Source organism: Anopheles funestus, chromosome 3RL (genome assembly GCF_943734845.2).
Source record: "Anopheles funestus chromosome 3RL, idAnoFuneDA-416_04, whole genome shotgun sequence".
Taxonomy (NCBI): domain Eukaryota; kingdom Metazoa; phylum Arthropoda; class Insecta; order Diptera; family Culicidae; genus Anopheles; species Anopheles funestus.
The window spans coordinates 21,024,689-21,037,080 of record NC_064599.1 but is presented as its reverse complement, the minus strand read 5'-3'; the positions used below and the strand labels follow the sequence as shown (position 1 = coordinate 21,037,080).

General features: G+C 38.9%; 1 long non-coding RNA gene across 1 annotated transcript in view; it reads left to right on the top strand.

The window, feature by feature from the left end:
• The window catches only part of LOC125770105 (uncharacterized), a 38,666-nt gene extending 26,534 nt beyond the window's left edge, over nt 1–12,132 (top strand). Inside the window, exons 5-6 of the long non-coding RNA XR_007419145.1 lie at nt 8,680–8,857; nt 10,099–12,132. This is a non-coding gene — a long non-coding RNA (uncharacterized LOC125770105). The remainder of the gene's footprint in view (nt 1–8,679; nt 8,858–10,098) is intronic.
• The last annotated feature ends 260 nt before the right edge of the window (nt 12,133–12,392 follow it).

Below are 12,392 nucleotides of genomic sequence, written 5' to 3'. Positions count from 1 at the left end.
TTTTAAAAAATTTTTTTCTGATTTTTTATTCTTTTTTTAATTTGAAGCATTATTTGAGTGAAAAGAAACTTATTGCAACAAATTCGCATTCAAATATATCACATTTAAAAATTTTGCTACATTGCTCAAAAATGAGGAAAATTTTACATTTTCTCAAACAGGGTAAGGAACTTGGTTTCTCAGATAACTTCTAGCATAGACATCTGAGGGCATGGCCGTCCAAGAAGAAAATGTAGCCATTAGTACCATCTATCGACCACATTTTAAAGATTGGCGATCCGTTGGATACCGACCGAGTTATAGCCAAAACATGGCGCAAAAATGAGGAAAATTTTACATTTTCTCAAACAGGGTATGGAACTTGGCTTCTCAGATAACTTCTAGCATAGACATCTGAGGGCATGTCCGTCCAAGAAGAAAATGTAGCCATTGGTGCCATCTATCGACCACAGGTCAAAGATTGGCGATCCGTTGGATACCGACCGAGTTATAGGCAAAACTTGGTGGAAAAATGAAGAAAATTTTACATTTTCTCGAACAGAGTATGGAACTTGGTTCCTCGAATAACTTCTGACACAGACATCTGAGGGCATGGCCGTCCAAGAAGAAAATGTAGCCATTGGTGCCATCTATTGACCGCAATTTAAAGATTGGCGATCCGTTGGATACCGACTGAGTTATAGACAAAACTTGGTGCAAAAATGAAGAAAAGTTTACATTTTCTCGAACAGAGTATGGAACTTGGTTCCTCGAATAACTTCTGGCACAGACATCTGAGAGCATGGCCGTCCAAGAAGAAAATGTAGCCCTTGGTGCCATCTATCGACCACCGGTTAAAGATTGGCGATCCGTTGGATATCGACCGAGTTATAGTCAAAACATGGTGCAAAAATGAACCTTGGTAAATTTTTAAATTTTTGAATTTTTTGATTTTTTTATTATTTTTCACTCTTTTTTTTATTTAAAGCATTACTTGAGTGAAAAGAAACACATTGCAACCAATTGGCATTAAAATAAATCAATTTAAATTTTTTTGCAAAATTTCCCAAAAAAAACCTAAGGGGTAAACCTTTGAAATTTTCGAGTTGAAAATTTTTTTTAAATTTTTTTCTGATTTTTTATTCTATTTTTAATTTAAAGCATTATTTGAGTGAAAAGAAACACATTGTTACAAATTTGCATTCAAATATATCACATTTAAAAATTTTGCTGAATTGCTCAAAAATGAAGAAAATTTTACATTTTCTCGAACAGGGTATGGAACTTGGTTCCACGAATAACTTCTGACACAGACATCTGAGGGCATGGCCGTCCAAGAAGAAAATGTAGCCATTGGTGCCATCTACCGACCACAGGTTAAAGATTGGCGATCCGTTGGATACCGACCGAGTTATAGGCAAAACTTGGTGCAAAAATGAAGAAAAGTTTACATTTTCTCGAACAGGGTATGGAACTTGGTTCCTCGAATAACTTCTGACACAGACATCTGAGGGCATGGCCGTCCAAGAAGAAAATGTAGCCCTTGGTGCCATCTATCGACCACAGGTTAAAGATTGGGGATCCGTTGGATATCGACCGAGTTATAGTCAAAACTTGGTGCAAAAATGAACCTTGGTAAATTTTCAATTTTTTTAGAATTTTTTGATTTTTTGATTATTTTTCACTCTTTTTTTTATTTAAAGCATTACTTGAGTGAAAAGAAACACATTGCAACCAATTGGCATTAAAATAAATCAATTTAATTTTTTTTGCAAAATTTCCCAAAAAAAACCTAAGGGGTAAGCCTTTGAAATTTTCGAGTTGAAAATTTTTTTTAAATTTTTTTTCTGATTTTTTATTCTATTTTTAATTTAAAGCATTATTTGAGTGAAAAGAAACACATTGTTACAAATTTGCATTCAAATATATCACATTTAAAAATTTTGCTGAATTGCTCAAAAATGAAGAAAATTTTACATTTTCTCGAACAGGGCACGGAACTTGGTTCCACGAATAACTTCTGACACAGACATCTGAGGGCATGGCCGTCCAAGAAGAAAATGTAGCCATTGGTGCCATCTACCGACCACAGGTTAAAGATTGGCGATCCGTTGGATACCGACCGAGTTATAGGCAAAACTTGGTGCAAAAATGAAGAAAAGTTTACATTTTCTCGAACAGGGTATGGAACTTGGTTCCTCGAATAACGTCTGACACAGACATCTGAGGGCATGGCCGTCCAAGAAGAAAATGTAGCCATTGGTGCCATCTACCGACCACAAGTTAAAGATTGGCGATCCGTTGGATACCGACCGAGTTATAGTCAAAACTTGGTGCAGAAATGAACCTTGGTAAATTTTCAATTTTTTTAGAATTTTTTGATTTTTTTATTATTTTTCACTCTTTTTTTTATTTAAAGCATTACTTGAGTGAAAAGAAACACATTGCAACCAATTGGCATTAAAATAAATCAATTTAATTTTTTTTGCAAAATTTCCCAAAAAAAACCTAAGGGGTAAGCCTTATGAAATTTTCGAGTTGAATTTTTTTTTAAATTTTTTTCTGATTTATTATTCTATTTTTAATTTAAAGCATTATTTGAGTGAAAAGAAACACATTGCTACAAATTTGCATTCAAATATATCACATTTAAAAATTTTGCTGAATTGCTCAAAAATGAAGAAGATTTTACATTTTCTCGAACAGGGTATGGAACTTGGTTCCTCGAATAACTTCTGACACAGACATCTGAGGGCATGGCCGTCCAAGAAGAAAATGTAGCCATTGGTGATATCTACCGACCACAGGTTAAAGATTGGCGATCCATTGGATACCGACCGAGTTATAGGCAAAACTTGGTGCAAAAATGAAAAAAAGTTTACATTTTCTCGAACAGGGTATGGAACTTGGTTCCTCGAATAACGTCTGACACAGACATCTGAGGGCATGGCCGTCCAAGAAGAAAATGTAGCCATTGGTGCCATCTACCGACCACAAGTTAAAGATTGGCGATCCGTTGGATACCGACCGAGTTATAGGCAAAATTTGGTGCAAAAATGAACATTGGTAAATTTTCATTTTTTTAGAATTTTTTGATTTTTTTATTATTTTTCACTCTTTTTTTTATTTAAAGCATTACTTGAGTGAAAACAAACACATTGCAACCAATTGGCATTAAAATAAATCAATTTAATTTTTTTTGCAAATTTTCCCAAAAAAAACCTAAGGGGTAAGCCTTATGAAATTTTCGAGTTGAAAATTTTTTTTAAATTTTTTTCTGATTTTTTATTCTATTTTTAATTTAAAGCATTATTTGAGTGAAAAGAATTACATTGTTACAAATTTGCATTCAAATATATCACATTTAAAAATTTTGCTGAATTGCTCAAAAATGAAGAAAATTTTACATTTTCTCGAACAGGGTATGGAACTTGGTTCCACGAATAACTTCTGACACAGACATCTGAGGGCATGGCCGTCCAAGAAGAAAATGTAGCCATTGGTGCCATCTACCGAACACAGGTTAAAGATTGGCGATCCGTTGGATACCGACCGAGTTATAGGCAAAAATTGATGCAAAAATGAGGAAAATTTTACATTTTCTCAAACAGGGTGTGGAACTTGGTTCCTCGAATAACTTCTGACACAGACATCTGAGGGCATGGCCGTCCAAGAAGAAAATGTAGTTATTGGTGCCATCTACCGACCACAAGTTAAAGATTGGCGATCCGTTGGATACCGACCGAGTTATAGGCAAAACTTGGTGCAAAAATGAAGAAGATTTTACATTTTCTCAAACAGGGTATGGAACTTGGTTCCTCGAATAACTTCTGACACAGACTTCTGAGGGCATGGCCGTCCAAGAAGAAAATGTAGCCATTGGTGCCATCTACCGTCCACAGGTTAAAGATTGGCGATCTGTAGGATACCGACCGAGTTATAGTCAAAACTTGGTGCAAAAATGAACCTTGGTAAATTTTCAATTTTTTTAGAATTTTTTGATTTTTTTATTATTTTTCACTCTTTTTTTTACTTAAAGCATTACTTGAGTGAAAAGAAACACATTGCAACCAATTGGCATTAAAATAAATCAATTTAAATTTTTTTGCAAAATTTCCCAAAAAAAAAACGTAAGGGGTAAGCCTTATATAGGCTTGAGCGAACCACCGTTGCGAACGGACGTGTTTTGGTAGCTCCCTAGTGCGTGTGAAGTTTTCCCTGAGTTTTCCACCGATCGGAGTGGAAAGTGCACCAATCGACGCGTGGTGCGATTACGCATCGATTGGTACCTCGTGCGAAAAAATCGAAGTGAAAACACGTGAACAACAGACAAAAAACCGACACACGTGGTGTTGCGACAAAATCCCAAACGGTGCGTGGCGGCTTCCACAGCTGGTGTCTGGTGTCGCCGCGTGTGTTGCCGTCCATGTGCCCGATGTGGCGTTGTCGCCGCGTGTGAATCCGATCAAAACAACACCAGGTGTTAAATTCGGTGTAACACTTTGGCTAAAGTGCTGTCTGGAAGGCACTTTTTGTTACACCGAGTGTTTCTGTGTACGCAGTGTTGTGCGGTGATAATCAGGAAAACGGACATTCCGGCCAAATCCGTGGGGCCAGGATTTTGATTCTTGGTGTGCGTCGTGGAATCGTGGGCCTAAAACGTTTTCCGCGAAAATTTTCCGCGAAGCCGGAAAAACCTAGGAGTTTTTCGCGGACCGGTTTTCCGCCCATAACTCCTAGAGTTTTCCACCGATCGAGGTGAAAAGCGCACCATTCGACGCGTATTGGAAGCGCGCATTCGAGAAAAATCAGCGGAAGTCGATCAGACCGGAAGTGGAGCAGCTATTGCCAAGAAACTGTTAAAAAGGCCCGAAAACCGTCGTTCGATGCGGAATTTCGGCATCAGGTGGGGTAAGTGTTATCCGGACCCGCAGCAATGATGGAGGTGTTCAGTGATGGCTCGGCGGACGCGGAGGTTCGCGAAATCATCAGGTCGAGGAAGAGGAAATCGTTCCAAATGAGCATGTCTCCGCGGGTGATGATGACGCGTCTGGATTTATCGCCAGCAACGTTGGAGTTATTAAGGAGCACGCCGGAGGCGACGGAAGTGGCACCCACGCCAGCCCCGAGGAAGACCTCGGAGACATTGGGAGAGCCGGAAACGGCAGCATGGAAGCGAACCGCCCCTACGCCGTCACCAAGGAGATCGGTTGCTCCAGAGATGCTGGCCCCAGCCGCATCGCCGTTGGCAGAGGACGTCGGCAACACCTCCCCGTTGGCTTGTGAAGCCAACCCGTTATCGCCAGCGAACGTGCCACAAGACCAGGCGTGTCTTTATGAGCGCTTGGCGGAAAAGCTGGAGGAGTTGGATAAGAGGCTGGAGAGAAGCGAGGCGGAGAACGCGAGGCTCCGGGCGGAACTGGAACTATACCGGACCGGTATACGTACGGTGGTGCAGCTGGAAGATTCTGTGGCTGGCGTGTGCTTGGGAAGCCAAGCCACTACCAAGTCCGGGCCCAGCAAGAGGACGCTTAGGCGCCAAGCACAGAGGGAGAGAGCTCTAGCACGCCAGTCGCAGGGTCCTGCCCAGCAACGTCTGCTGGAGCTGCAGGAGCAGCTGCGACGTGAAATCGCGGAAGAGCAGGGGCAGAAGCTGCAGCAGCAATCGTACCGGGATGCCATGGTATCCGGATGGCAGGTGGTGGAAAAGCGGCAAAAGGCCCAGCCTTCAGCCGCACCCCAGCAGCGGCAACGGCCGCAACCTCCGGCAGCGATCCAGCGCCCCGCTCAGGCAGACCGGCCGGCCACACGTCGACGACCAGACGCCATTTTGGTCGTCCCAGCAGCGGGGGTCTCCTTCGCGCAGATGTACCGGCCCGTCCGGACGTGTCCGGCACTACGGGACGTTCAGCAGTATATCCGCATTGGAAAGCGGACACCGAAGGGGAATCTCCGGATGCAGCTGGCGCGGGACGCGGACTCCGAGGCGTTGTGTCAACGTATCCAGGCCGCACTGGGCGAGTTGGGTACTGTAAAGGTCCTGACCGAGATGGCGGAGGTGGTCCTCAAGAATGTGGACAGCCTGACGGAGGAGGAGACCATCCGGGAGGCGCTGAGAGGGGCACTCGCGAAAGAGCCAGCGGTGGCCTCGATAAAGATGTGGGAGAGAGCGGACGCAACAAAGCGAGCACGAGTGCGTCTACCGCGGGTGGAGGCCGATGCTATTCTGAGCAGAAGCCATCTGCTCATAGACTACTCCTCCTGCCAGCTGGAGAAGGCCCCCAGGCTGGAAGCGGCAAAGCGCCGTTGCTTCCGGTGTCTGGAGAGGGGGCATTTGGCGGCTGACTGCGTCGGACCAGATCGCAGAGAATGCTGTATCCGCTGCGGAGCTACTGGCCATCGGGCGGCCAACTGCAGCAGTGCTGTTAGCTGCATCCGGTGTGGAGGACCACACCGCATTGCAGCGTACGGTTGCAGAGGGTGATATGTGAGCTGTACCCGGCACCGGACGGCAAAGCGAACTGGGTGGTAGACTGCGGCAGTTAATTTTGCTCATCAGATAGGGAGGCGCGCGCCCTTACTTTATGTAGATAGGGACGCCATCGCTGTCGGTGGCTACGCCTTCGTACGGGAAGGCCGCCGGCAATGGAGTTGTTTATTTGTGAATTGATGCTTTGTACTTGCGTGTCCTATGTATCGTGTTTAACATATATGTAAAACCGCGGCAATGTCTGTAAATTTACGCCAAATAAACAAACATAGCATAAAAAAAAAAAAAAAAAAAAAGGGGTAAGCCTTATGAAATTTTCGAGTTGAAAATTTTTTTTAATTTTTTTTCTGATTTTTTATTCTATTTTTAATTTAAAGCATTATTTGAGTGAAAAGAAACACATTGTTACAAATTTGCATTCAAATATATCACATTTAAAAATTTTGCTGAATTGCTCAAAAATGAAGAAAATTTTACATTTTCTCGAACAGGGTATGGAACTTGGTTCCTCGAATAACTTCTGGCACAGACATTTGAGGGCATGGCCGTCCAAGAAGCAAATGTGGCCTTTGGTGCCATCTACCGACCACAAGTTAAAGATTGGCGATCCGTTGGATACCGACCGAGTTATAGGCAAAACTTGGTGCAAAAATGAAGAAAATTTTACATTTTCTCAAACAGGGTATGGAACTTGGTTCCTCGAATAACGTCTGACACAGACATTTGAGGGCATGGCCGTCCAAGAAGAAAATTTAGCCATTGGTGCCATCTACCGACCACAAGTTAAAGATTGGCGATCCGTTGGATACCGACCGAGTTATAGTCAAAACTTGGTGCAGAAATGAACCTTGGTAAATTTTCAATTTTTTTAGAATTTTTTGATTTTTTATTATTTTTCACTCTTTTTTTTATTTAAAGCATTACTTGAGTGAAAAGAAACACATTGCAACCAATTGGCATTAAAATAAATCAATTTAATTTTTTTTGCAAAATTTCCCAAAAAAACCTAAGGGGTAAGCCTTATGAAATTTTCGAGTTGAAATTTTTTTTTAAATTTTTTTCTGATTTTTTATTCTATTTTTAATTTAAAGCATTTTTGAGTGAAAAGAAACACATTGTTACAAATTTGCATTCAAATATATCACATTTAAAAATTTTGCTGACTTGCTCAAAAATGAAGAAAATTTTACATTTTCTCGAACAGGAAATGGAACTTGGTTCCTCGAATAACTTCTGGCACAGACATCTGAGGGCATGGCCGTCCAAGAAGAAAATGTGGCCCTTGGTGCCATCTACCGACCACAGGTTAAAGATTGGCGATCCGTTGGATACCGACCGAGTTATAGGCAAAACTTGGTGGAACAATGAAGAAAAGTTTACATTTTCTCGAACAGGGTATGGAACTTGGTTCCACGAATAACTTCTGACACAGACATCTGAGGGCATGGCCGTCCAAGAAGAAAATGTGGCCATTGGTGCCATCTACCGACCACAGGTTAAAGATTGGCGATCCGTTGGATACCGACCGAGTTATAGGCAAAACTTGGTGCAAAAATGAAGAAAAGTTTACATTTTCTCGAACAGGGTATGGAACTTGGTTCCTCGAATAACGTCTGACACAGACATCTGAGGGCATGGCCGTCCAAGAAGAAAATTTAGCCATTGGTGCCATCTACCGACCACAAGTTAAAGATTGGCGATCCGTTGGATACCGACCGAGTTATAGTCAAAACTTGGTGCAGAAATGAACCTTGGTAAATTTTCAATTTTTTTAGAATTTTTTGATTTTTTTATTATTTTTCACTCTTTTTTTTATTTAAAGCATTACTTGAGTGAAAAGAAACACATTGCAACCAATTGGCATTAAAATAAATCAATTTAATTTTTTTTGCAAAATTTCCCAAAAAAAACCTAAGGGGTAAGCCTTTGAAATTTTCGAGTTGAAAATTTTTTTTAAATTTTTTTCTGATTTTTTATTCTATTTTTAATTTGAAGCATTATTTGAGTGAAAAGAAACACATTGCTACAAATTTGCATTCAAATATATCACATTTAAAAATTTTGCTGAATTGCTCAAAAATGAAGAAGATTTTACATTTTCTCGAACAGGGTATGGAACTTGATTCCTCGAATAACTTCTGACACAGACATCTGAGGGCATGGCCGTCCAAGAAGAAAATGTAGCCATTGGTGCCATCTACCGACCACAGGTTGAAGATTGGCGATCCGTTGGATACCGACCGAGTTATAGGCAAAACTTGGTGCAAAAATGAAAAAAAGTTTACATTTTCTCGAACTTGGTTCCTCGAATAACTTCTGACACAGACATCTGAGAGCATGGCCGTCCAAGAAGAAAATGTAGCCATTGGTGCCATCTACCGACCACAGGTTGAAGATTGGCGATCCGTTGGATACCGGCCGAGTTATAGTCAAAACTTGGTGCAAAAATGAACATTGGTAAATTTTCATTTTTTTGAATTTTTTGAATTTTTTATTATTTTTCACTCTTTTTTTTATTTAAAGCATTACTTGAGTGAAAAGAAACACATTGCAACCAATTGGCATTAAAATAAATCAATTTAATTTTTTTTGCAAAATTTCCCAAAAAAAAACCTAAGGGGTAAGCCTTATGAAATTTTTGAGTTGAAAAATTTTTTTAAATTTTTTTCTGATTTTTTATTCTTGTTTTATTTTAAAGCATTATTTGAGTGAAAAGAAACACATTGTTACAAATTTGCATTCAAATATATCACATTTAAAAATTTTGCTAAATTGCTCAAAAATGAAGAAAATTTTACATTTTCTCGAACAGGGTATGGAACTTGGTTCCACGAATAACTTCTAGCACAGACATCTGAGGGCATGTCCGTCCAAGAAGAAAATGTAGCCATTGGTGCCATCTATCGACCACAAGTTAAAGATTTGCGATCCGTTGGATACCGACCGAGTTATAGGCAAAACTTGGTGCAAAAATGAAGAAAAGTTTACATTTTCTCGAACAGGGTATGGAACTTGGTTCCTCGAATAACGTCTGACACAGACATCTGAGGGCATGGCCGTCCAAGAAGAAAATTTAGCCATTGGTGCCATCTACCGACCACAAGTTAAAGATTGGCGATCCGTTGGATACCGACCGAGTTATAGTCAAAACTTGGTGCAGAAATGAACCTTGGTAAATTTTCAATTTTTTTAGAATTTTTTGATTTTTTTATTATTTTTCACTCTTTTTTTTATTTAAAGCATTACTTGAAAGAAAAGAAACACATTGCAACCAATTGGCATTAAAATAAATCAATTTAATATTTTTTGCAAAATTTCCCAAAAAAAACCTAAGGGTTAAGCCTTATGAAATTTTCGAGTTGAAAATTTTTTTAAAATTTTTTTCTTATTTTTTATTCTATTTTTAATTTAAAGCATTATTTGAGTGAAAAGAAACACATTGCTACAAATTTGCATTCAAATATATCACATTTAAAAATTTTGCTGAATTGCTCAAAAATGAAGAAGATTTTACATTTTCTCGAACAGGGTATGGAACTTGGTTCCTCGAATAACTTCTGACACAGACATCTGAGGGCATGTCCGTCCAAGAAGAAAATGTAGCCATTGGTGCCATCTACCGACCACAGGTTAAAGATTGGCGATCCGTTGGATACCGACCGAGTTATAGCCAAAACTTGGTGCAAAAATGAGCCTTAGTAAATTTTTATTTTTTTGAATTTTTTGATTTTTTTATTATTTTTGACTCTTTTTTTTATTTAAAGCATTACTTGAGTGAAAAGAAACACATTGCAACCAATTGGCATTAAAATAAATCAATTTAATTTTTTTTTCCAAATTTTCTCAAAAAAATGGCAAGGGGTACCCCTTATGAAATTTTCGAGTTGAAAATTTTTAAAAAATTTTTTTCTGATTTTTTATTCTTTTTTTAATTTGAAGCATTATTTGAGTGAAAAGAAACTTATTGCAACAAATTCGCATTCAAATATATCACATTTAAAAATTTTGCTACATTGCTCAAAAATGAGGAAAATTTTACATTTTCTCAAACAGGGTAAGGAACTTGGTTTCTCAGATAACTTCTAGCATAGACATCTGAGGGCATGGCCGTCCAAGAAGAAAATGTAGCCATTAGTACCATCTATCGACCACATTTTAAAGATTGGCGATCCGTTGGATACCGACCGAGTTATAGCCAAAACATGGCGCAAAAATGAGGAAAATTTTACATTTTCTCAAACAGGGTATGGAACTTGGCTTCTCAGATAACTTCTAGCATAGACATCTGAGGGCATGTCCGTCCAAGAAGAAAATGTAGCCATTGGTGCCATCTATCGACCACAGGTCAAAGATTGGCGATCCGTTGGATACCGACCGAGTTATAGGCAAAACTTGGTGGAAAAATGAAGAAAATTTTACATTTTCTCGAACAGAGTATGGAACTTGGTTCCTCGAATAACTTCTGACACAGACATCTGAGGGCATGGCCGTCCAAGAAGAAAATGTAGCCATTGGTGCCATCTATTGACCGCAATTTAAAGATTGGCGATCCGTTGGATACCGACTGAGTTATAGACAAAACTTGGTGCAAAAATGAAGAAAAGTTTACATTTTCTCGAACAGAGTATGGAACTTGGTTCCTCGAATAACTTCTGGCACAGACATCTGAGAGCATGGCCGTCCAAGAAGAAAATGTAGCCCTTGGTGCCATCTATCGACCACCGGTTAAAGATTGGCGATCCGTTGGATATCGACCGAGTTATAGTCAAAACATGGTGCAAAAATGAACCTTGGTAAATTTTTAAATTTTTGAATTTTTTGATTTTTTTATTATTTTTCACTCTTTTTTTTATTTAAAGCATTACTTGAGTGAAAAGAAACACATTGCAACCAATTGGCATTAAAATAAATCAATTTAAATTTTTTTGCAAAATTTCCCAAAAAAAACCTAAGGGGTAAACCTTTGAAATTTTCGAGTTGAAAATTTTTTTTAAATTTTTTTCTGATTTTTTATTCTATTTTTAATTTAAAGCATTATTTGAGTGAAAAGAAACACATTGTTACAAATTTGCATTCAAATATATCACATTTAAAAATTTTGCTGAATTGCTCAAAAATGAAGAAAATTTTACATTTTCTCGAACAGGGTATGGAACTTGGTTCCACGAATAACTTCTGACACAGACATCTGAGGGCATGGCCGTCCAAGAAGAAAATGTAGCCATTGGTGCCATCTACCGACCACAGGTTAAAGATTGGCGATCCGTTGGATACCGACCGAGTTATAGGCAAAACTTGGTGCAAAAATGAAGAAAAGTTTACATTTTCTCGAACAGGGTATGGAACTTGGTTCCTCGAATAACTTCTGACACAGACATCTGAGGGCATGGCCGTCCAAGAAGAAAATGTAGCCCTTGGTGCCATCTATCGACCACAGGTTAAAGATTGGGGATCCGTTGGATATCGACCGAGTTATAGTCAAAACTTGGTGCAAAAATGAACCTTGGTAAATTTTCAATTTTTTTAGAATTTTTTGATTTTTTGATTATTTTTCACTCTTTTTTTTATTTAAAGCATTACTTGAGTGAAAAGAAACACATTGCAACCAATTGGCATTAAAATAAATCAATTTAATTTTTTTTGCAAAATTTCCCAAAAAAAACCTAAGGGGTAAGCCTTTGAAATTTTCGAGTTGAAAATTTTTTTTAAATTTTTTTTCTGATTTTTTATTCTATTTTTAATTTAAAGCATTATTTGAGTGAAAAGAAACACATTGTTACAAATTTGCATTCAAATATATCACATTTAAAAATTTTGCTGAATTGCTCAAAAATGAAGAAAATTTTACATTTTCTCGAACAGGGCACGGAACTTGGTTCCACGAATAACTTCTGACACAGACATCTGAGGGCATGGCCGTCCA